At 36.1% G+C, this 26,460-nt stretch overlaps 1 protein-coding gene and 1 long non-coding RNA gene across 3 annotated transcripts in view; one reads left to right on the plus strand and one right to left on the minus strand.

The window, feature by feature from the left end:
- LDB2 (LIM domain binding 2) overlaps positions 1-26,460 on the minus strand; it is a 363,337-nt gene that overhangs the window by 241,195 nt on the left and 95,682 nt on the right. The gene's annotated exons all lie outside the window — the stretch shown is intronic.
- Positions 26-16,812, plus strand: LOC146767546 (uncharacterized). The gene is made up of 2 exons (XR_014955074.1): positions 26-120; positions 16,328-16,812. It is a non-coding gene; the product is annotated as an uncharacterized LOC146767546 (long non-coding RNA).

The raw sequence follows: 26,460 nt of genomic DNA on the forward strand, positions 1-26,460 counted from the left end.
GAAGCACAGTCGTGTCTGCAGAGACAGCCAGCACATGGCAGCATGATGCTGTTGAGGAAAGCAAGCGTGCAAGGGCAGGATTTTCTTTTTTTAGGTATCTGGAACCTCATTTATCCTAAGGTAGGCTGCTTTCTTTGCTTGTTTATTTATTGAATGCATCTTAGTCTAGTGAAAAACCACCATGATGCTCCCAAAGCTGCCCCTCTGGGTTCTGCAGGAATTCATCCTGGCAGACAGATCTGCAGACTTGGAGGAAGTTCAAGTATTTTCTAGTATATCAACAAATATGACAAGAAATCCCTCTATATTCTGAGGGATGCCGTAATAATAAGTGAGGAAGAAAGTAGTAACATTAGATAATTCCCAGAGAAGACTAACTCTTTGATCTCCAGCATTTACATGCATGCCTTTACACTTGGTACATTGTAAGAATTTGATTTCTTACCAATATAATACAGCTACAAACTCCTCTTGAATGTTCCAGAAATAAAATTCTCCTTGATCCAGTTACATGCCTTCTAAGCAGTGAGGGAGAAAACTGAGGCCTCAGATGACCATGATGAGTAAATGAACAAGTTATCATACAAATGCCAAGAACTAATAATGTCTATTTAGTTTAGCTGCTTCTAAATATTAAGTCAATTATGGTTCTGCTTTTTTCTATAAGAGTCAGTGCAGAATTAAAGAATTTTAATTCTTTATCTCCCAACACATAGGCAAGCCTGATACCAGGGCTTGTGTAGATAGGGAGTGTTAATAAAAATATTTTCATAGCCCCATTTTTGTCTCTGGTGGTAACTAAACCTAATTTTGCAAACAAATTTTGCATCAATTAATGTGAATAAAATCCATATACACATGTGTCCTTGACCTCCCTAGGCCTAGAACCTTTTGATTTTATTCTGTCGTGGAAACATTCACCTACTTGAGCAAATGTGAAATAATGAGCTATGACCTCTCGCGATACTGCTTGTCTGGTTACATCAGTGAATTTTCAGCAAGGGAGCTATTTCAATGGGTGTCAGTGGAAAGGAAATGACTCACTAGGCTGGCTTATAGCTGCTTGTAACTACAGAGACTGTTGACTAAATCCTAAATAAATAACAATAAATCATGGAAAATAAATCATGTCTCATTGCTAGCATTAAAATCCAGTACACGCATTATTAAAATTAAATGGATGAAATTAGTAAAAAATCTCTGAGAAACTTTTTTTTAAATGAAAGAACTGAAATTTTTGATGACGATCAAGAAGAGAGAGGAAGAAACAGAGAGGAAAACCTAAAAGGAAGACATTTTCCATTTTGTAGTGCCAGAGTCATTCTTTCACAGGCTTTACATCATGGAAAGCTCAGATTCAGATGCTGAAAATGTATATCTCCAAAATACACCCATCACGTTTCAAGATTTCAAGCAGGGTTTATTCATGGCTGGGAGCAGCAGTGGTAAAAGGAAGCAGTTAAAACCAGGACACCTTCCTGGGACATTATAATGCATACTATGCATTGTCTCAGCTTGACTGTGAACAATGCACTTGAAAATGAGCATCAGCTAATTAGTTGCATAGCATAGAGGAAGCTTGAGCCTATTTCATTTACTGCACAAATGATTTCAGACTTTGTTCTTCAGCTCAGAAGATGCATAGCCATCTACTGCTTTCTTGGAGGTGGAATTTTACATGTGACATGGCGATGCAATCTGGAAGAAAACAGAAACCCTGGAAAGCCACAGTCATAAAAATAGAGATAGGAGAATTTTAGCTTCCTTTCTGCTTAAGCAAGTGTTTGAGAAACTGAAATCTAAATCTTGCTAAAGAAGTTTGCATCCACACCACAAATGGCACTGCAATGTAGATATACCCTAGGCAGCTGAAAAAAAAAAAAGGCAGCTCACTCTAGTACCACATTCTATTTAATTATAACAGCACGCAGCTTAGCTGCTCATCCATATGGATACTCCACCATGAGTTCTGTGCTGCTGTGGGTACTCACTCTGAGCAACCTCACTTAAAACCCATTTAGTACCTTTACATTGCAGTGAAGTCTGTGATAGATGCATCTTAAGCTTGTGCTTTTCTATGATATACTCCTGTCCACCCCATGCAAATGATATCACCACTTTTGAAATATAAGTACTCCAGTTTGCCCTCTGACAGACTAAAAAATTCCAAATTTGAAGTCTAAGATGGTGAGGGCAACAGCAGTCTTCTGCTAGCTCTGTGCAATACCTCACCTAAGAGGCAGCTGGCTACTGGGAAGCTCTGTGAGCATTACAGTATAAATATAATGAAAAGACAAGGTTCTGCCATTTCTCATCCTTGTCACTAATTGCATATTTTCACAGCTCTGTCTGAGCCTAAAACTCTCTAAACACCAGAAATGTGAAAGTTTTAGAAGATGACTAACAGCCTGAGAAAAGTTGGAGTTACAGACTGGGAAGGTATAAAATGGAAATAATATATGACTGTAAAAGAGGACTTTTTTAGTTACTCTTACCACTACCATACCATACAACTTCAGCAAAGTGCACAGTGACGTTAAGCTCAGTGACACAAGCTAACTGCTTGTTAGCAAAGTTGGACCAAAAGCCCCCTCATTCTATGGCCACCCTGTGGTGAACACCTAGACCACTTATCTCACTCCTTCCGAAGAAATAAAAATGTCTCTCCACACCCTAGAGTGCAAGGTGTGCACCAAAAGTTGGCTACTAAAGCAGGTCTCTTGCTTTCATGCACACTCAGAGATTTTGAATAAACGGTACTGACCATTACAGTAATTGCATCAAAAGACCCAGGATTTGAGTCCTTTCATGATTTTACATGTTTAGGAAGTGATACAACCAACAAAAGCAGTTCAACAAGGCTGGTGTGTGACTGTATGTCATATTAGCACTTCAAGCACATGATAGCATTAGCTTCATAAAGGATCTTCTGACTTTGCAGCCGAAATTTATCTTATTTTTGCCCTTTCATTCATGGACTAACAATACAAGACTTAAAGTCACGAAAAGAATTAACTGTTGCTGAAATTTGACTACATGGACCAAATATGACTACTACATTTATGTCACTGATCATCACCTATGGATAGGTTGAACTAAGTCATAAATGTTACTGACATCTGTGGAGGTGTGTCTAGGGAAGAGGGCTTCTAAACAGAGTGAGATGTCTCTTTTGCTGAAGTGAGTTCCTATCCAATTCTTGGGTAAACTCCTTGGACAATTACGCTGGTTTTGCCTCAAAATGAGTCTTCTGTCAAATAAGGATGGTGTTTCGTCACGAATACTTGTACAACAAATAAAGGGTAAGCTGTTTCTAGCTTTACTTGTAATTTATGTAATTGATGGGAGAAAATGCTTATATTTAATGGATTTCAAAATTCTTTTCCTACTCTTAAAACTATGGCACAGTTTGACATCAGAGCTATGTCACTGTTATTTTCCCTCAGGAATAGCAATACACTGTAGTTGCCAGTCTGAATTTTTTTGTAGTTCTCTAAAATAAAATCTTTCAACTATAGAAAATAACCTTTGATTTCTCTTCTTTTGCTAATGGTCTCAGTTTTGCTGTCATGAGAACATAAATACTAAATCCCCTAGACTGAACCTTCCTTCTACCTTTTTTGATACGTAGATTGGGAAATTCTTATTCTATCATTTAATTTCTGAAACAGTTTGTTACATTTTCCTCCAAATGAACGTTTTTATTGATTGTTTATATGGCTGTGAAACATATTTTCTGTATTATAGAAATGTTTGCATTTTGTCTTTGTAAGTTCAGAGGTAGAACTCTAGTAACAGAATTTTATTTTTTCTTCCATCTAATTTCTATATTAAGGCTCTCATAACCTTTAAGGCAAACAGTTTCAAATCAATTAGGTTGTTTTTTAAGAGGGATGCTATGAAACAATTGAGATTTCAAGTTAAATTCTATTTACTCCTTCACTAACATTGGCACATTTACAACTGACCAGCTAGGAAAGGTCTGGACAGAGAGAACTGAGTATTGCAATTGAGAGTCTGAATCAGAAAAAATAAATTAGAGACACTGTATAAGAATAATGATAACTTCTAATGATGATTTAGCTGTTGTAGTAGTGTTGTAGTGTACATGAGAAATAATGCATAAATATCTAAAAGAGTTCAAAAGTGATAGAAATAGAACACCAACAATATTATCTGTTACATACTAATGGAATGAGAAAACTGGAAAGTAAAATATTGAGTATTTTTCTGTATTGTTTATGTTGGATAGGAAGTTAGGAAAGGTCTCAAGAAGAATTTTTCCCATATAAAGAAGTCTAAAGGGTTTCAGCATTTTGTGGTTGCCTGTGACTTTGTAATAACTAGAGATTAACACTACAGATATTCATTAAGGAAAATTCAAATAAGTTTCCTGGGGATAAGGAATGAAGGACTGGACTCATGATCGATCTTTAGAAAAACCCCTGACAAAAAAGCAGTTCATGTTGATAAGTTGTGATTTTTGCTTCCTCTATAATTATGTCCAGCAGAACATACCTTATTTGAGACTTGCACTCACATACATGTCATCAGAACTTGGCTTAAAACTATTACTAAATCTTGTCTAAGGAGAAGACAAATGAAAAGTGAAAAAGCAACACTTTTCAATGTTTCTTTGTTATCTATACAGCAACTTAAATTAAATCAGTTCTTTATGAAGTGAGAGACAAAGTTAAGGACTCAGTGGGTGAGATCCAAAATGGCAATGGTCACACCTCCACAACTGGGGAATAAGTCAGGTGAACCAGAGTAGTGAGGTCCTCAGCTGGTCCCCAGGATGTAAACCCAAAGACAAACCATCTGTTGAATACCTGTTGAGAACTACAAAGGCATTGCTGGGGTTTAGAGAGATGCTAGACAAACAAAATCTCAGCTTGAATTTAAATTGTCCAGAGATGTCAAAAACCACAAGAAAGGGTTCTTCAGGTAAGTAAACAACAATCAGAAACAGAAGGAAAATACACTGTTGAACAGGAGAGATGAATTAATTTCACCAACCATGCTGCAATGGCAGAAGTTCTTAAACCTTTCTTAAAGCTTTCTTCATCTCTCTCTTTGCCAGCACTGTTGAGCCTCAGGCCTTGGGAACATAAATCCAGGTTAGTGCAAACATAGAGCCACAATCAGTGAAGGAAGGCCTGGTGTGAACTATTACAGGGGCTTGACCTCTAGATATCACTAGTCCTTGGTGATATTCACCTGCGGTGCAGCAGAGCTGGCTGGTGCTGTCCTGAGGCCCTGCTCAGTCAGTGGGAGCCACTTGAGAGCAATATACATAATTCTACATATTCTGCTCGTGAATGGAAGTGAAGATTGATCCAGACGTGGGTGTTAGACAACAGGTTCGGGTAATCTTAGATGAGCATGGTCCTACATATAGAAGTCTGTGGTATCCTCTAGAACAGAGAGATTTTCAGAAGAATTGTGTACTTCAGGCTTAGACTTAGCACAATATTCTATAAAAGTAAAAATCCATAGCATGCACATCTGACCCACATAAAGTCAAAAAAAACCCCAAAAAAAACCCAAAAGAAAACACAACAAAAACAAAACCAAACCAACCCTCAAACTGAGAAGAAAGCAGAAATAGAGTGGGATTTAAAAAATATTTTTCCACCAAGCAAGATCAGAAAATCATTGAGACATGAAGTTCATTTGAGCCCCCTCCAAGTACAAGATGCCTTTATAATAATTAAAAAAAAAAAAACTTGTTTTGTGGTAGGAATGAGGGCTCCCTAGTGAGAGTTTTAAAGACATGAAGACATTAGAAACATTTGCAGCCACTTCATTGATTTTTAAAAGAAACCTAAACAATGCAATTCTGTCAGCTAATTAAAATGGTTCTCTCCAGTTGCACTGAATTTCTTTTGGAGGATCATTACTTTCCTTGCAGCAAATTTTGGTACTTTTTTAAGGCTTCAGATTAATGGAAGGAAAGCTGAAGTGAGACAATAAAGCCATACAGCAACACCAGATACACAGGAGCACAGACCTTTTGGTATGGCTGGTTAAAGCAAATAACACCTATTGAGCCAGGACTTCAATGCTTTCTGATTAAAAAGTCTTATAGTCTAGTATTTCCAGAAAGAATAATATCATAAACTATACAAATAAAGGAAGTGATATTTATCTTTCTTCTTATGTCACATATTAAAAAGAAATAGTTATGAAGGACAAAGTTTACTGTTCCTCTTACCTACTCGACAGCGGACAGCTTCTGACCCTGTCATCATGCAGTACTTGTTAGTGTTATTTCTTACTGGTATTCCCTAGGCACAAATGTGATTAGAAACACTTCTCAAAGGTCACTGGGCAGAACATCTATTATCTATCCTAACACATGAATTACAGAAAAATACAGCAGCAAAAAAGATGACTGAACAGTGACTAAGCAGAAGTACAGGACTTTGCAGACCTGACCTCCGGACCCTTCTCTCCTCTGGCAAGACAGGCAGATGGACATAAATGCCTTCAGTAAGTTTTCAACAGGCCTAGGCATTTCAGCTTTTATTCTAACCCCATTTGATATTCCTCTGCTTTCTCAAGTGTCTAGACATCTCTGAAAACCTGTTACCTAGTCTCCTGAAGGGAAAGTGTTACTACCTTATTTAGGTGCTCAGTCTCCTGAACAGTTTTTTCAGAGACCAGGGTACAAGCCAGCCAGGCTAAGTTAACAGCCTGATCTTTTTTATAGCCCATACTGGAATCAAAGGCAACAAAGTGAGGCCTAACATAGACAATTAAAGCTGGATGGTATGAATTACATTCAGTTTTCAAAATGTAGCTAATGTACTCACTTATTCAGAGAGGCCTGGGGCAGATTCACACATTAAAGGATATGAAACTCGTATATTATGGTAATGGGAACCATGAAAATAGATGAAGATAAATAAACTACATTTGAAGAGTGCACCCCATGAATCTCCTGAACATTAAGGCAATTATTATATTACAATATTTTTTAAAATATATTTAAAAGTTACTTACAAATAGCATCAAAAATTCTGGTATTTTAGGTTATCGAGATGAGAATCATAGATTGGAACTGAATTAATTAATACAATAACAATCAGAAGAATCAAATTTCTGTTATTCCTAAGCACTGGGGCTGAACAAATAAACTCATTTATAGTTACACCATTCCCCAGTGCTCCCTCATTTCATGCAGAGTTATTCATGAATCTCTACCATGCACTGGGTCAAGCTCTGCTAAGGTATGTGTAGAGGCAAAGAATCTGTATCCACACTTCTGCCAATGCTCATCCACCAGCCAGATAATCTTCCTACTGGTAATGGACAGTTGACTATAATTGCTCAGGTTTTTATAAGTGTATAAACCAGAGACAGCTAAACTGAGACAAAGGGAATGTCTCAGATGAAATCAGATGTGACCTTTTCAAAATGAGGAGCATTTCAGTGATTTTAATTAGAAGCCTAGGAACAAGAGTTAAGTAAACTTGAAGATGTCTGCTCTTTCAACTGAGCCTGGTGGGCTGGTAGGAAACTTTGTCTGCCTGCTTTACAGCACATAGGTTTTATAGCCTCTCACTCCATTAAAAAAATAAATAAATTAGAAGCCCCAAGGCAGCCACATATTTAGAAGCTAAATGAAAACCCAACCTGTCTACCTCTAAAGCATTTAAATGGAAATGTATTTAGGCTTACAAACCAGGAATGAAAGCATAGCAGAATGAATTAAAACACTGTGACTTGTCTGTAATCTACATTGCTGTTCATGGCACAAGCCTGAAGATCCGAAATTCATTCTATGTTTTTTAATATTTCATAGAAATTAAGAATCTCAGTGCTAACAAAATTAACATTGTGAATAAACATATCTCATTACAATGTCAAACCATGTAAAACCACGATGGACCATTCCAGGGGAGTCAAAACCAATTAGTTGTATCAGAAAATCTACCAGACTACAAAACAGAGAGGCCTGTGGACTTCTGCAACTGCTTCAGAGATTAAAGAAACTGCAACACAGCATGGAAACGAGATAAAGTGAGTGGGTTCAAAAAGACTCCGAGGGAACTGAGAAGTTCATGCCCAGTTTCAAAACATACCAAAGTTTAGAAATTACTTTTTAAGCCATTTTAGACTGTCTCTTTTTAGAATTGAAATCATGCTCCCAATCCATAACATATAGGTCATTTCCCTAAATTGACCACCAATACAGGACTGCCAAGAGAGTAATCTCTTCTTTCAACCCTTTGTGTCCCTGTTCATACTTTTGTTCCTGTTGTGAATCCTGAAATGGAAAAATGATAATCTAGTCTGAAAGCATACTATTTCTGGCCTTAATTGTAGCTTGAATCACTCATAAAAAAAAAAAAATACACAAAAAACCTAAAAAGAACAAACCAAAAGAAAAAGAAAAATCACAAAAAACCAACAACCAAGCAAAAACAAAAATACCTATAAAGTAGTTCTCTACCTCTTTGTTTCCATCACCATTCCCACACGAACATATAGGTCTCAAGCTGCAAGTCAGACAAGGAAAGGGTTCTGGTTTTTAGTATGTTTATAATATAAAGCACAAGACATGGATGATCACAAAGTAAACTTGGCTATAGACATTTTAATAAACACTAATTGGAGAAATGTGTCAACTCAGGATTGTATGTAGTCTTGAGCTCACACAGTGTGAACTTGAATCACTTTCATCATAGAAATACTACCTGAATGAAAGATTAAGCTAAAACAAGGTAGATCACTAATAAACTCAAAATACAGAAGCTTTATGTACCTGTCTCCCCATGTGCATTTTTAAAGTGGATTTATGTATGTATTAGTTGCTGTCTTTCACTCCTGGCAAGCATCCAGCATTGGCTGGCTGTAGGAAATGTTAAGCAACCCCCACCCCTGAATAAACTACTTGGCATAGAAAGATTGCTTGTAACTTGTGCAACATGCTTCATATTAAGGACTCCTCAGCTTCAAAGATACTCTTGAAACAGGGAATTAAGCACTTACATTGCATGCTTTGCAAGTTTAGCTCTGTGCCTCTTGATCATCATCAAAGTTGCCCTACAGAAATATTCCTCCCTCAATTTGATACCAGTATTTGAATTAAAAAAGATTCTGTACAGTATTTTAAACACATTAAAGGGAGCACTTCCTAGCATAAAATCTGGCTTGCTATCATACTGGTTTTGTGGTCTACAATTCCAATACTAATCATAAGCCTGTTTACTGAGAATGAGGAAAGAAAACATTGTGGGGCAATGTAGCTTACCATGCCATTTATGGGCACTCTTTTGGATTCTCTTTACTAACTTTTTTGAGATAAGCATCTCATCTAATCAAAATATGAAATCTGTTCTGCTGCTTAGCAAATGAAATACAGTTTCTTGTGTCTCGTGCTTGTCTTTTTCAACCTTGTCCAATTTGTTATCAAATGAAACTTCCACATCAAAGAGCAAACTTTGTCGTAGCTCAGTTTTTAATTTCTCCCTCCCTCCTCTTTCTACTGTCTCTATATGAAAAGTAGAGGAGGGAATGTGAGGAGGTGTTTAAACTACATTAGAAATACTGAAGAATTAAAAGACATTTTAATGCCAATTAAAATATGAAGGAACTCAGTTTTCCAAGGTAGCCATTTCCCAAAAGATCTGTGTTCTAAATTATGCATTTTCTATAGATTAGTGCAGAAATTAGTGTTTCTATTAAATTTAAGAGAAAAAATACCTGCCTTTTGGGGTCTTGACATAAGGAAGTATTTACTTGGATCATGTATGCTGAACATAGTTGAAAGTTAGCTATTAGTACATAAAAAAAAGATTTGCAAGGATGGCTAATTAACAGAAAATAAAGACATGCATTTTGTGGGATTTACCGGAAGAGATTGTGTCCAATATCCAGTGGAGTCAGAGTTCGACACCAAACCTGGTTTTATTTATCTCAAGTACTCCTTGCTAGGTTTTATCAAAACACGCATTGCCCTACATTTTTGAAAGAAAAAACCTGGGGTTTGTTTTCTGAATTTAGAGTGAATTTTGCCTCAGTAGTTTGCAGGATTATGAATATCTGCTAAATGACATTGTCTCTATTTTCAGCAATGGAATTCAATAAAATATGTATTCCGCATTAGCTGCAAATTTATGCAAAGGGATATAGAAGAAAGCCAGAAATGTCAAATTAAAACTCTTTTAAGCTAATATCTAATCTGTGCAACTTTCCAAAAAATGCATCTGAAAAAAAAAATGTCAGTGTTATTTAGCTTAAGATAGGAAACTGAACAGAAATTTAAATGACAGGGGTCTTTTTACAAAGAGATAGTGCCATTTTTGAGCAGAGACATTTCTCTTCACAGGTTTTTCAAATTATATGTTCTTGTGAAGGATGTTAAATGTCTGGGTTGTAAATTTCAAATTGTCACTGCATGATGAACTCCAAGATGAGAAAGAAAGGAAAAAATTACTTGTTTTTAATTCAAGCTGAACATAAGCTATTGAAAATTCATATTTCATTTGTGGATTTTGCCCAACATTCACAGGAGCTGAAAGTGCTACTTCAAGGCTAGCTAGCAGAAATGAATCAGAAAAAAAATCTTGAGTTGTGCTGCTGTTATTTCACCATCTTGAGGTAAAAATTAGAGCTAGATGACACCAAAATTTTCACTTTTAAATAATTTTAAAATAAATTTTTACATCTTCTTATAATTAAAAATATTTCGTTACTGATAAACTTCAGTTATTTAGTTCAGTTTGACTTTCACACTATGCATACTATCCAATAAAATTACAGTGTTCTAACCCAAGAAGTTATACACATTCTGCTGTGATTCCATCAAAAACTTTTAAAATGAAGCTTTATCAGAAATGGCTGATTTCCCATGCAATGTTTCACTCTGAGAAAACATTCATTTCCAAGAGAAACTCTCTTGGCCAGCTCTGGAAAGGATGCTATGCAGCCATGCTAACAAAACACAGTAAGGTTCTACCTAAAATGTAATATCTGTAAGCAACATAAAGAGCACATAACATTAGTTTATCAAGGATTTTATTAGAAATTCTGAGTCTTGCTTGGTTTTGCAATAGTTTAAATTGCAGATATTTGAGACGGAAATGAGGAGGCAGATTTTTCTCCAAGGATCATGAAGATATACTTGGTTAAAATAGATGTAAGGAGCTTGCCACAACAGGATCAAACTTGAAATTGTTCAGAGAACTGTGATCCTCTGCACCACTAAGTCAACTCACACAGCTTTGGACAGACACAATCTTTTTGTACCTCAAGCTACCCACAAGCTGCTCCTTGTAGGGCTGCTGTAAAGCTCATTTAGCTCTTCTAAAGGACTGAATCTCCTGGAAAAAAACCCATGTAAGCTATTGCATGCTGTCCAAATCAGTCTTGGCTCAAGAGCTGTTTGTCTTGGAAACAGTGAAGTGTCCAGGCATGTTACTGCAAATGCCCCATTTTTCACAAGAGATTCAAAACAAAGTGCTGTGGTAATATGGAGAAAGAGCTAGTTTAGCCCTTGATTGTCTTGATAAGAGGATTTGTAATTATTGTGCCAATAACAGGAGTGGATAGAATAGAGAAAAAAAATATTTGCCATCAACAAGAGCAACAAGAGAAATAAATCCCAATTTACCACCATAGGAGAGAATAGGGAAAGACTACTGATGGATTAAGCAATGCCTCTTTCCTCTCACTCTTCTTAGACAAAACACACAATGATGTGGGTTTATATATTTTTAAACAGAACTGTTATAGATCTTTTATGTAGTGAAATTGTTGTATACTCTAATTCAAAAGAGATTTAAGGAAACCAAGTAAAGCTGAGCAACTGGGGTGGGGAGGGAGGGAAAATAAACTTGAACAAGTATTTCTGTGTACATCAGATTCCGAAGAGCATAGCAAGTAGTTTTCTGCTGAAGTGAAATACAATTTTTATTTATAGATGTGTTCCCCATGTGTTCACCTGTGGAATACATTCCAGAGTACCAGGAAAAAATATTGGACTGGCTTCATAGCCACCATTTGCTGCACACTCCTGGCAGTTTCCAAAATGTCTCGAAAGAGAATGCATTCCAGCTGTCTCCTGCACTCATTCTCTGCCTGAGATGCAAGTGTAACAATGCAAAGAGAACAAAGCTACTCCCCTAACAAAGGCAGCATTAACTACTGGCAAAGAAATAAGAAAGAAAATATTCTTTTCAAACATAGGGAAAGCACACAAGTTCATATTTTTTCTTCTGCTTGTTTCCTTAGTAAGGGTTTGTGTATCTCAGAGATTAAAAATGTAACACATACTTTCTTCAGTTGCTATGGTAATTCTGTGGGGTTTGGGGCTTTTTTTATTATTATTATTATTTAACTGAATAGCACTGTAAATAGCTATATAAATGTCCAGAACACAAAACACAGCTTTGCCCCAGGCATATCCTATTTACACACCCCTCTTTTTCGGCAAAACTTCATTATTGTTGCTTTTAATGAATATGCACACTCTATGCATCGAAGCAAATCTGAAGCAGAGAGGTGCAGGAAATTGAATCCCCACTAATGAACAGCATGATATTTGAGACTGTTTCAGAACCCAAATGTCACAGGTGTTCAGGTGGAAATTATTTGTCATCTTACAAATTCAGAAAAGTAAGGTTATGAACAGGACCTACAGAGTGATCATCTTTTCAGTATCACCAATTCACCACTGGTGGAAAGAAACCTCTATGGTGGATGTTCTGGAGAAAGTTAGGACAGACTGGAAGGTTTAAAACCAGCATTTGCTGCTATGTCTCTCTGAGGGGAAGAAAGAGACTTTGCAAATTAAAAGTATCCAAAATCTTCAGCATGCTAGCGGCTTTATGGCCCAAATTATCTAACTTAATAGGACACTGACAGTACCTGTCAAGCATCATTAATAGGAGAAGATGTGTTTTTCTGAAGGATTGGAGAAATGATACTGGAAAAAAAAATAAGAGTCAGACAAGACATGTGTCTGATGAGGAAGGAACATCTCTCCAAAACTGGTTTTGATAGCAAGACATGTTCAAGCACAATCATAGAAATGCAAAAGCATCACTGAGGTCCAGCCAGACCATTCCCCACATTGTACCCGAGTGTGGAAGCATCAGTGCTGTGTGCCTGTGCAGGCAGCGCTTGGCAGAGAGCAGGGAGAGGTAACACAGGAACACCCATCCATCAAAGTGTGGGTGGAGCAATGCTCTGGGGAGCAATTTTAGCATGCAGAAAGATGCAGAATACTAAAGCCGCATGTTATGGAAGTAGAGCTGATTAAAATGAATTGTTGGGGCTATGCAAGGAGAAAAGTAAAATATGAGACAGAAAACAGCAGAAAAAAAGGAAAAGGAAAGAGGCAATAAAGACATATAATGTCTTTCTTACAGGATGTGGATTTGTTAGAGGGATATTGAACCTTTTTACCCTTTTCTGATAAGTGTTATCCTAGGCCTTGTATATCTGCCTTTTCTGAAGAAGCTTCAAATAAATTTGGCCTTCTCAGAACAGTCCCTAGACCACAGTATTTTGACTATGTTTTGAGTCTTTTATGCAGACTGGTTCCCTGGTGCCATCCTCCACAACCCTGCACCAAGTGGGATAAATAACAGCCTCCTTAGCAAAAAAAAAAAAGTTATATTTAACAGAAGGAATGATTCCCTTAAGGAAAATGTGGGGGGGGGTTAAATATCAGTCTATCTGTAGATATATTTATGTGCCTTATCTAAAAGCAAACCACTTCCTGAAAAAATTGGTAAGTCAATTTGATCCATCCACCTCATGGATTCTCCAAAAACTAATCCACCTCTCTCCTCAAAAAGTCAAATTGTCAGTTTAATCTTCTGCCTTTTTGAATTGTCCCACCTGTTTTTGTTTCTGAAGTTGAGTGAAACAAAGGTAAAATTGGCCAGCCTGTATAACCAGAACTGTCCCTAAAGGCCAAGGGTTTAGGAAGTGGTTAAGATGTGGCTCAGTCTTTTCATTCCTCTCTCTTTTCACTTTTGCTCTACTATGCTAAACACATAAATCTTTATTACAAATAATCTATAGCTAGTATTCCATTTAACATAAATACGTCAACTCAGATTAGCAATATAGTGTGTTCTTTGAATAAAAGCAATAGGGTAGATATTTTCTGAGCAGTTAAAAGATACAAACAAAAAGCAGTTTACTTTCTCCCTTCTCATGAAGTAATGTAGAGTTTCTCCATCTCTCAAGCTCTATCAAACTGTAAAAGAATTAAAACACACTTCTTTATTGCTTCCTCTTCAAGTGTTAGTTATTCAGTTGCTAGGGTAACGTGAAAAGCAACTACATAGCTCCAAAGTGCCAAGGTTCATACTGCCTGATAGGAGTGATATAGGAAACCAACATGATGAACAATAGAAATACATTCCAAGGCAAATAAAAAGTAAAAAAGGAACTATTTTATATATAAAAGACATGACTTTAAAACTTATTCCAGACCCTCTTGAGCAGTGGTGCTGTCTCTATTAATTATTAATTGTCTGTATCCTTTCCTTGGCATCACTTCCTCTCTACTCAGGACCACTTTGGAAGACCTGTGCTGATCAGATGCAAGGAACTGACCCAGCTGTGCTCAGAACCTGCACACTCTGATCCCAGCTTCCCATGATTGCAGTTTTATTGATTACATGCTACACCCTCAGGCGTTAGCCCTGATCTGATCTTTGAGATACTTCCTCTCAGCCTGGCTCCTGTCATGTCAGTAACTACAGTTAGAGCTCCCCTAGCTGGGTGCAATTGTACCCCTCACCAGCCCTGTGGAAGGCAAAACAGAGCGGATGAATTTAGAATTTCTAGCCAAACTCTAAATATGAACAACTGTTTGGTTTTGAAAATTCAATTTACTGTACTTGAAATATCAGTTAGTCTTCAGGCCAGGGATACTGCTGTTTGAAAGGCAGCAATATGAGCAAGGATCAGTTTTTCAAGGCAGAATGGCAGAAAGCTCCAAACCTGATTTTAGTTTAATACCTATTTGTTATTTGTCAATGTGGTCAGCTAACTGGAAGACATAAAAAGACTGAAGTTAAAAAGGTCTCAAAGAAATAGCATCCAGGAAGCCCACACTTGCTCATGCCACTACAAAAAATGATCCAGACTTTTGAGTATATGCATATATGCTCATAAGAGGGATGCTGATGGCTTGTTATTGATGTTTATTGCTTTGGGTCTCAAAAGCATCTAGATTTCAGGAGAGATTTGAAACCGTGTTCCTAGCACGTATCCCAAGAGCTAGTAATGCCAATGGCAAGGACAGGCTAGCTGGAAAACAATTATTATCTTCAATATATTTATTTTTGCTTGAGATTCAAGGAAAGGAACTTAATATATACCTATGTCTGTTCTTTCTTAATTGAGAATAAAACAAAAATAAATCTTATCTGTATAAATCTTATTAATCCTTCACTGATTTTATGGTATTTTACATATTTTTCTCCATTTGTTTTTTACTTTTATTTATCTGGTGTTGAGAAAATCTTCTTGATAATTTTGGATTTTTTTTTCAATGTACAATAATTCAAATACTTGTTAAAAAATTTGAAGATAAGTCAGAGCTCATATGGCACTACCAGCCTCTCTTGGTCTTTCAGGATTTTCAGGCTTTTTAAGAAGGATTACTACTGTTAAGTATACACATTGAGATATTAATTTAAAAATTAAACATAAAGTTTCTTACTATATATTTAGCAAGAATTTTGCTTTGATTTGTTCTTCATAAAAAAAGTTCATGTCCTCTCAATCAGAAAGTAAACAAGAGAAATATTCATGCTTATACATTAAGGAAGCAATAGTTTAACAGTGGATAAATCCATCCATGATATTTAGATGAAGAAAAACATATGAAGTGATGTTAAGGAAATACATAATTCATAAAAATACTGTTATGAAATCATTTTTATAATTCTGTTTTATAATATTTATGCTCTTGTGACACTAATTTCTAAATTAGTTTTGGTGTTAATTACAAAAGAGTAAATTTATATGTGTGTCATAAGCAAAATTTTGTATTGATCATATCCATATAAAAGCATATTCTCCAATTAGCTGCATTTTTTAAAAAACTTAGGTAGACTCACAGTCTTCCTAGATGGTTGGTTTGGGGTGTTTTTGTTGAGGTTTCTTGTGCTTTACAGTGGGGTGTTTTTGGCTCTGAAATCATTACTGAGATAAAGTTTCCAGTACAATAACCCTAGTTAATGTCTGATGCTTTCACTTTTATTTTACATCTCTGTTGTTCAAATGTCACTGATTTTAGCACTGAATTTAACCTTTACACATTTTTCTCTTGCTCCTGAAACCTTTCTAGTTCTTTCCTTTGCTGGATTTGGCTGACAGCAGACCAGAATGCATCATGCACATACACACATTGCTCTTCAAATTCCTCCAGGCACTTCATGGCAAGTCTATTGGATGATGCTGTTCTCTCAGAGCAGGCTCACAGAACCTCAGATCTGAAAGCCTCGTCGATCCCTCAGAGGAATGTTCCAAACAAGGCAAAAGCCCACCTTTGTGGACTGTGATGACCTGGAAGGTCCTCAAGCATTTTGCTGTTTCTTCTCATGAGTTGTACTCTTTCAGAAGAGTGAACTGAAGAACTTGTAATCCTTGTGGTGCAAAAAGCTGCAGTCATTACCAAACTAACACTAAAAGCTGGAAGCACAAGTTTTTAGAGGCCATCTCTTGTGAATCATTCCTCCACTGGATAACCTCAAGCAAATTCTAAGATACAAACCTGTATTTCCTGTATTAAAAAGGAAAGTTGTCTTTATATAATAAAGGACTATTCTTTTATCAGTCTTGTATCTCATTTATATTGTCCATCTTACCCTGGGTAAAGCTGACCCTTTTTTAGGGACTCAAAGTAGGAACCAGATGTAGATTGAAGTATTCAAACAATTTCATGTTTTCAGTAAATGTTAAGTAGAGATAACATGATGACATTTGTGATTCATTTCTACTTAACTATGGAACAACTGTTCGTTTTCAACACCTTTTTTATCCTCGTAGCCTAATGAATCTCACATGAATGTTCATTCTGTTTTGTGGTAGGGAAAATGAGAAAAAGATAAGGATGCTAAGTGGCTTCCAAAAATTAGAGATGTACTGCAGTAATGCAGTGCAACTGTTCATATCAGTTGTTTTATCTATTGAGTCATGTTGCTTCCTTTAAGAATCGAAATATTAATTATTGACCATGCATAGCAGGGTGAGTGCACTGTTCCTGATCTCTGCCTATATGGTTGAATTTGCTTTTCTTGAATACTATTACATATCACTGCCTCTCTGTAATAGGGAGCACACAGCTGGTTTTTGAGTTTCTCCGTTCTCTCTGCTAGAGAATTCTGATTAAAACCTCAATAAAAATTGCAGTTTATCAGCTGATGCATTCCATAGTGCTAGCAAATATCATAATGCTCGGTGGTAAATGGTTAGCATGGATGTTTATTTAAACCTGGCCAAGCCTCTCTGGTTCTGGAAGCTGTAAAACTCCTAAGGCTAGGCTTATGAAAAAATTGTGTGCTAAGAGGATGAGCATAAATTCCAGACAATAGAAAGGAACTTCGCTTAATGTAAAAGACACAAACAAGTTACAAGTCTGGGTCCAGTCTAAAAATGAAATAGTTTGAAAGGGGATTTTCTTACAGTGCTGCCATCTATGAGTTTGGCTAGATCCCAGAAAAGCCAAAAAGAGTCTTATTCACATTTTGATTATTTCCACTGCTAGTTTTCTTCCACTCCCAGGAGGCAAGACCACAAAATCCAACCTTTATCACTCATGGAATAATCCCCTAAAATGAAAAAGGAAAAATGCAGGTGACCAAGAGTATCCTTTTTTTTTTTCCCTGGCATCCTATTCATTATAGGCACACATTTAAATTATTTTGGACCTCATCCAACCAGGTGCCATCAGCAGTTCTATGAGAATTTCTTGGAATGTACATCACCAGGGAACTCTTACTTTGGAGATAGACTCTAAAAAAGACATGATGTTGGTAAAGTTTTAGTTCTCTCACACTTTCTCAAACAGTAGGTTTTCAGTGAAATTGCTTAACTGACAGAACTGTATTAACATTATCTATTTATATATACATATATATATATATCTGCACATATGTATGCATGGCACACACTTAGAATTCATCTAAACCTCCATTGAAAGAGATCAAGTCTTTTCTGAATTTAATGCAAGAGGGCTCAGGCCTTCCATATACTTATTCTGCAATTGGCATTTATATGCCTTGATCCTGTTCCTGATCCAAGCCTGGTGAAATCAATACAAAATGACATCACTTGACTTCAGCGTAAGAACAGTTGGTCATTTAGTAAAAACTGGTAGCTCGAGATCATTTCAACAAATCATCAAAAACCAGGGTGGGAGAAGTGAGAAGCCATCTAGTCTATTCTCTGCTTCAGCAGAGTATCAAATATAACTACCATATTCCTGACAGATGTTTACCCAATCTGCTCCTGAAATCCCCAGTGACAGTAATTCCATTATACTGTTAGGCAATTTCTTCCCAAACTAAAATATTCTGATAAGATTCCCTAATATCTAGCCTGAGTCTTTCTCTCTGCAGTTTATGACCAATATTTTCTCTACCTGCCGAAGGAAAAGCTTCTCCACTTGATACGCATCTTTCTTAAAGTGTTTTGCTTGTAAATAGACACATTTTTCCAGCTGAGACAACATCTGTCCTGAGTAGATGAAAAAGATGGACCAGACAATAGTCATCTCTCCATCCCAGTAAAACAGCTGACCTTCCCCCAGCAGTGTGCCATTGCTGATCTGTGCTACCCACTGAAAAAAGTTCATCTTCCAATGTGCTGTATCTCCCAGACCCCCGAGACCATATCTGAGTCCTTTGTCCCTTATCTTTCTACAGTTGTTCATGCCTAACCCTGTATTTCTCTTCCTTGAACTCCATGTATTTTTTCAGATGGTTTCTTAAGATTTTTGAATTGGATCTCTTCCTTCCTATGACTTTTGTTTTTTTTCCCAGCTAGGCACTGTGAATGTGGTACATATGCTCTTTCTCCTACTATCCACACCATCACTGACAACATGCAATTCACCACACCCATGAGAGATTCTTGCAGAGCCCTGCTCAGTGTCTGCTCCTAGCTCAACACATAACCTGCCAGAGCTCAAGAAGCATTTGGACAATGCTCTCAGGCACATGGCATGACTCAGGGTGTCCACTGCAGGGCTAAGAGTTGGACTTGATTATCCTTGAGTCCCTTCCAACTCAGCATACTCTATGATGCCACCATACATACTCCCTTTCAACTAGTATTTTATTCAGTTCATAGTGATTTGATCCAGACTGTGTCATAAGACAATGACAAAAACCTGGGTACAAACTAGATGTATGACATTTATTTACTTTATATTTATGCTCTTTGTTACCTTATTAAGCAAAGAAATTTAACTAGTTTGACACATTCAGTCTACAAATCCATGTTAGCTCTTATTCTTTTCCTTGTTACACAGTTGTTAACAAATATTCATTATCTGTTCCAGTGCTTTTCCAGTGACTGTTGCTAAGCTGGGGGTGTGTAAATCCCCAGCATTGCTGTTGCTGTTTCACTGGTAGACAGTGCCTTATTCTGCCTCCTGCCACCACATCCATGAATTAACTGCTTGCTCAGGGTTTGACACTGCTGACACCTATTTTTGAAGTATTCTGCAAACTTCATCAGGTTCAACACAATTAAAATGGGCATACATTCCTTTCAAATTCATTCATTTTTTATTGTTATGCCTTCCTAGTGTTTGTATAGTTGGTTTTGTTGATTTTTTAAATTCTAAACTAATCTTCAAAACATTTTATCTTGTCTTACCAGGATACCAAATACAATATGAAATGCCTAATGCATGGTCTGATTATTCCCTGCAGCACTGTCAACATTACACTGACTGACACATCAGCAATAAAGTGCTACACAGTAAAATAAGTCACTAAAAATCTAACATGTTAATTACAGAGGCACTTCTTTGCAATAACCCTGAATAGAAGACAGATTGTGAAAGAAGACACTAAAAAAATGTAAAATTTAGAGTACTTATTCTTTGCCTTTTTAAAATTTGCTTTAATTGAAAAAGGGTTTTCTTCAGTAATTATCTGTGAAAAAATAAATATTCTAAGTCTACTTATTTCTGCATTTTTCTGTTTTGCTAATAGTCATCTAAATCTCAAAAATAATTATAAAAAATGAGTGGCAAAGAAACTCAAAAATATTTTTGTGGCATGATATAAATTTTTTTAGTGGTTACTTGATTAAAAAAAACAGTATATCATTGTCTTTAGTTCCAGAGACTTCTCTTTATTATAGATTTGATTTCCTTTAATTATTCATGAGATATGCCCTGATGATGTAAAATACATTCCAAAACCTACATTTTTCTTTAATACCATGGACTGCAAGTAAATTGGTAGCCCATAGTAACAACATATGTTTATAATTATGATTACCATCAGGGAATTCAACCTTACTGAAGGATAGAAAAGAGGCCCAAACAGGGAAACCTCAAAAAATCTATGGAAAAAAAAAAAAGGGAAGGAGAAAGTTGAAATGGGAAAACCACTCTTGGATAATGGAAAAGACTCAGTTGTACAAATAAGTACAACTTTAAACTGACTCTGCTGCAGAAACTACAATATTTCAGTGAGAAAAAAAAAAAATTAGTAACTAATTATTTTCACTATTCAACGGATCTGTGCAATGTTCTCCTTCTAAGCCCTAAGCATAGATTCTCTGAATTTGTCACAAAATACTACTAACTGTTTGGCTACCTGACAGTAAGAATAAAATGCTGCAAATGGTGCTTGATGTTATTAACATGTATGCATACATTTAAAAGTGACATAGCTAATGCTGAATTGTTTCCATTACAAAATTCATTTCATGAGTGTTCAGTAACTCAGCTGTTTGAAATCACACTGAGCTGAAGTTGGCAAGCTTCACTTGTGTGTGCACAGAAGATATGACTTTTACAGCACATAAGTGAAAATCTCTAAGTTGTGGATGAATCCTAGAAGATTCACATTTAGAGTTTAGGTTGACTGAGAAAAGCCCTCCAATCTCTTGGATTGAATGCAATAAAGGGAAAATATTCCTGAATTGTCACTGTTCTATTAAATTCAACAAGTTGAAAACTTAAAAGTTACTTGGGTACACATTTATCAAGATATTTTTTAACCTTAAAAAAATCTAATTTGGTAAAGGGATAAGATATATTACTTAGAGGTGACAAATAATGAAAAATTAATTAAAAGTCTTTCAAATAAAATCCAGCTTGAGATTTTTTATTTTTGAGATTTTTTTCTTTACTTTTTTCCTTAGATTAATGATTTTCTAAACAAATTTCAGGCTAGGTAAGTTTTACAATTTTAAAAATAGATAAAATTTAAATAACAAGTATCTTACACGATCAAATCTTTTGAGGTAACTTCAAAATGGTTCTAGACTTAATTCAGAGTGATTTTTTTAATGCACCTTTTTTATGTAATTGAAAATCTCTTTTCATGTTGAAAAATGAGGCTGTAGTATTTCTGCCCCTCTTCACATGGTCAGGGTGAATTGGAACATGAAGTTCATGTAACATTGTTGGAAGTATCTCTCTTACCTGGCTCCAGCCTTATTCAAAATGTGACTGAGCCCTGAAGAGGCCACACTGACCTGTAAAAAGCTCATCAGAGCTAAGGAAAAGAGAACCTTGTATTGCAAAAACAAAATAACCTGAAATTCTTTATACCTGCAGGGCAGTGCCAACTCGCAGGGCTTTAAAGGTCTTTTCTAGCCTCAGCTTCAGGATTCACATGGTTATGATTGAATCTCAACTTTCTTTCTTTCTTTTATTTTTTTCTTTCATCATTTTTAAGAACTGCATGTCCACACTTCATGGTTGTAGGAAAAAATGTCTGATAAGGAAATTGTTGGAAAGCTAGTGAACAGTAAGAATTCAGTTCAGAAACTGGCAAAAGCCGAAAAGAGGCAGATCTTCAATAACATAGTGCACATGTCCTCTGGAGTGTTAGGTACTAGAAACTCTAAATTAAGTTAGTTTCTAGTTGAACTAATGGTGATTTCTGACGCTTAATTGGAATGCAAAAAGATTAAATAATAATAAATAACAAACCTCATCGGAAGCAGTGTCATGCACTATTGGTCAAACTTGTTCATTAATTCTCATACCCCAGGGTTTACACTGAAGAGGAAAAGATGTGGGCTGAAGTTTTAGGTTTTTTATTAAGTGGTCACGTTCTCCTCCGAAGTGTTTCTGAAACACAGTAACCTATCTACAAATTTTAAACTTCACCTAGAAATGCTATTGCTACATTCAGCCAAATAGTCATTGCCCTTTGAGTCATGCAAAGCTCTGAAAGGCCCTGGACACTGGTTCTCCAGCAGGCAGTGATTTAACAGAAAGACCCCTGCAGGAAGAAGCCACATTGATTCAAAAGCTGACTGCACTTAGACAGAGGTGTAAGATACAACGTTGTGACAGAGCCAGGAACAGCACCTGTAAATAATTTTCTGTTAAAAGAAACTTTTGACCACATGAATTTCCTGGAAAAGAGGAAACTGGTACAGAAAAAAAAATCCTCTCTTTGAATTCTTATTTCTTGATTTTGCTTGGGACTGAGTCCTCAAACTTATCACAGTGGTAATTACTGGCTACTTCTGGCAAGTATGAGGCTTTCTTTAGACTTTATAACCCAGCTTTCAACTTTTTCCTTTAGTCTCACAACAAAGGTAATGTTCCATTACTATATAAAAAATAGTAAAGCCAGTCTTAGGCCCTAAAAATCTATTCCCAGTAGAAATGACTGACTGGAGGGCCCCATGCCTCTTTGAAATGTCTTTACATAATAGTTACATGGGAAAAATCTTATGAAGATCTTTCATTCTTGCCTATATAATGCTGACTTTATCCCTGCACCTTGGATTTGAACTATCATTACATGATCACTAACAAGATGAAAGCAAATAACCCTTCAGGCTTTGAGAAGTGGGAACTGATCACAGTTCCAGTTGACTTCAATGGTTCTTTGTGTGCCTCACATCCCTGTGAACCACATCCTGAAATACTGAGCAGGTATGTCATACCAAGAATTAATAATCTTAGCAACATATTTTTATTTCTGAAATCAGAACTTAGAAGATTAAATGCTCAAGTTTGTTCTTATATGGGAAAAATTATGTATGTAGCTGAGGAATGTATGGCTTATAGCCTTTAGATCTAAGAACCAACTGGCTTGTTTCCAAAATATGTGATGGATTGATTGATTGATTTGAAAATAAATCTGAAAGATCTTTTTACAAAGTATTTAATAAACTGTAAGTATTTTATGCCCGTGCCAATAATAATTGGCATGTTTACAAAATTAATATATTGTTATATGTATAAAAAATACTGTTTCAGCTTCAGAAACTTTTGGGAATTTAGTGATTGGAAACTGTGACCAAAATCATAAGCACTGTTTAAGCATTTAAATAAATAGAATTTGAAAGTCATTTCAGCCAGACCCCTTATATTGCTGCTGAGTGATAAAATAATCAGACTTGAAAACTGTAGTAAGCACATAGTAAGGAAACAGTTTGGAATAGGAATATTGCAGGCAATAGTACTTCATCTGGGGGTAGAAATCATTATGCAAATGATAGGAAGACATATCAAGACTTTAAAAGTCCTCAAGATCCTAACATTATTTCAGTTTTGAAGGGGTGAATGCACTCCAATGACTGACTTCCACTGTCTGCTTGTTGTTTGATATTTGTGATTTATAAGCAACTGAAACTTTTTGCATTCAAGCTTTTTATGACTTGCTGTGTCATAGAGTTGGGACAAGATTTTATTTGAGTTCATTAGCCCATGGACCCCTGATGACAGAGGATTTGAGTCTGCTTCCTGACCTAAGGGTACACCTTTTATCTGATAGGGGGAGAAAGATATTTTGTATTTGTTTTTTCTGACATATATACAATAAATTTATGTTTAAAGTATGCATTGGCGATGTCAAAGAAAAAAAAGAGAAGTATTTAGAAGAGCTTTTGCTTAGGAATTCAAGCTCTTTATATACAAATACTTTCTTCAAAATTATATTGCTTCCACTTCAGCTTGAGAAAATGATGGGCAGTCAACAACATCTGGGATGGTCTGGATGACTGCACTATTGAAGTATGATTATACACCAGGTGCATGGGTAGCAGTAGAGGGGCACTTATCCCTCTGCAACTAAAATCATGGGGTGACACTCTCTGCTGAAGACAATATTCATTTTAGAGCTCAATGGCAAAGGATCTGGAATGGAAGCAGACCGATGTGCTATGTGACAAAGCCCATGGCAAGGATCTAATTTAAAAAACCAAACATACACCCACAAAATATAAAACAATAAATTAAACCAAAACCAGGATAAAGTACTTCTTAACTTACAAAAGTGTGGAGGAGAAATATATTATGGGATACTTCCATTTGGAAGGCAGATGTGGAAACTCTCACCTAACAAATAACAAACTTCTTTCTTGCAGTTCAGCCAATAGTAGCAGTAAAATAACTTAAAAGAAGTTGAACTCAATATGAGATAACTGTTCTTTATATAAAGTAAGGTCAAAATATAAACTATAGATAGGATGTATAAGTATGATCTGTTGATTTTATATAGACAGATTTTGAAATTACTAAAAACAGATGCATTTAAGATTTTTGAACAGTTAATTTCCCAAACATGCAGAAAGCTGTAAACAAGACTGACTGGGCAGGAAAGTTAAAGACAACAAATAAATAGAAATAAGAACTTTTTTTAAGCTTACTATCCAGGGAAAAAAAAAAAGCACAGTTCTTTACTCAAAATCCAAGGAAGGTCTGAGAAGAAATTTAGAGGTATTTGGGAATATCCATGGTTGAGAGGGCTTCTGGGTTTTTTTGTTTCTTTATTTCATTGGGGGTTTTTTGGGTTTTATTATTCTATATTATTCTATATTCTATATTATTTATTATATTATTCTATATTATTCTACCAGAAGGGATTTTTAGAAATGCATTGACTATTTCAAGAGGACAAATTGCTAAGACATAGAAAAACCTGACATGTTCTTTAGCTATGATAAAAGGTAACTACACTGTGATGATATTTTTTAATGCATTAGGGACAGAGTTGGGTGTTAAAAATGTGACTTGGTATAAATATTCAAAAGTCAGAGGATCTCAGTAATCTTCACCCAGGTATATTAAAGGAATGGCCAAGAAAATGTTTGTCCTACTGATGCTAATCCATAATAAATCTCATTCCATTAAGGAAATTCTAGATGATTTGCAGAACGCCACTGCGCAAATACTCAAAAAGTACCAAGTGATAAAATCAGATAACTATTGCCCTAGGTTTAATCCAGTGATTAAACCAATGGGATATCAGATACACTACTAACCTGAATAAAAATTAACATTAAGAAATCTCAATAATGCCACTTAATCAGTTTCACTGATAATAAATTCAATCAAATCTGACTTATTTTTAGTAGATGTCAAGTCTGGCAAAAGTTGAAAAATTTATAAATATAATTTAATTGAATGTAATATACTTAACCTTTTAATAAGGCACTAACTTGTAATGTCTAAAAATCCAGTTGAAACACAAGCACTCTACAAGCCCATATTACATGAATTAAGTCCTGAACAATTGACCAGTTGCTAGCACAAGGAGTTTGCAAGGAATCCCTAAATGGATATATTTATATATCTCACCCTATTCTATTTGGCTTTGAACTACTCAAGTTTTTTTTTCTTTAATAATAATTTTGGAATAGTAAAACAGTCACTACTTTTCATATTTCAAGTTAGAACTAAAAGTGAAGGTGTAGGAAAGATCTGGAATAAAGCAGAATGATGGTTCTGGGTGCCAATGCTAATATCTTTGGGAGAACAGGTATCTCATGTTTAATTATCTGCCCTCTGTGACTAGTGCCTGCACTCCAGTATCCATTGACATGTTCCACGTATTCCAGTGTTCAATCCTCTCCTCCATTCTTTTTCAGTAGCTGAAGAGGTGTGTATGGCGTGTCCATGCAGGGCAGGGAGGATCAGAGGTGAATGGACATGCTGGGAGGAAAACAGCTGATGTTATTTGGGACCCATGAGCAACGCTGGACTGATGAGTGCCAAGGCTGAACTGCACAGTGCTGTACCACAGGGCACTGGGAATTACCTGATCATCTTACTCATTAAGGGAATTCCCTGCCATGCTCCCCTGGCCATCAGAGGCACACCCATAGAGCCTCAGAGCTCAGGCCACAACCCACAACCCACGCGTAGTGATTTAATCCAAGCTCCCATATACTGAAAAACATGGAAAGTCATAATTTTTCTGCCATAGAATGCAAACAATCCTTATTTATACAGATACAGAAAATGAGACAAAGGATTTGCTGAACTGC

Source organism: Lonchura striata, chromosome 4 (assembly GCF_050655825.1).
Source record: "Lonchura striata isolate lonStrDom1 chromosome 4, ASM5065582v1, whole genome shotgun sequence".
NCBI classification, from domain to species: domain Eukaryota; kingdom Metazoa; phylum Chordata; class Aves; order Passeriformes; family Estrildidae; genus Lonchura; species Lonchura striata.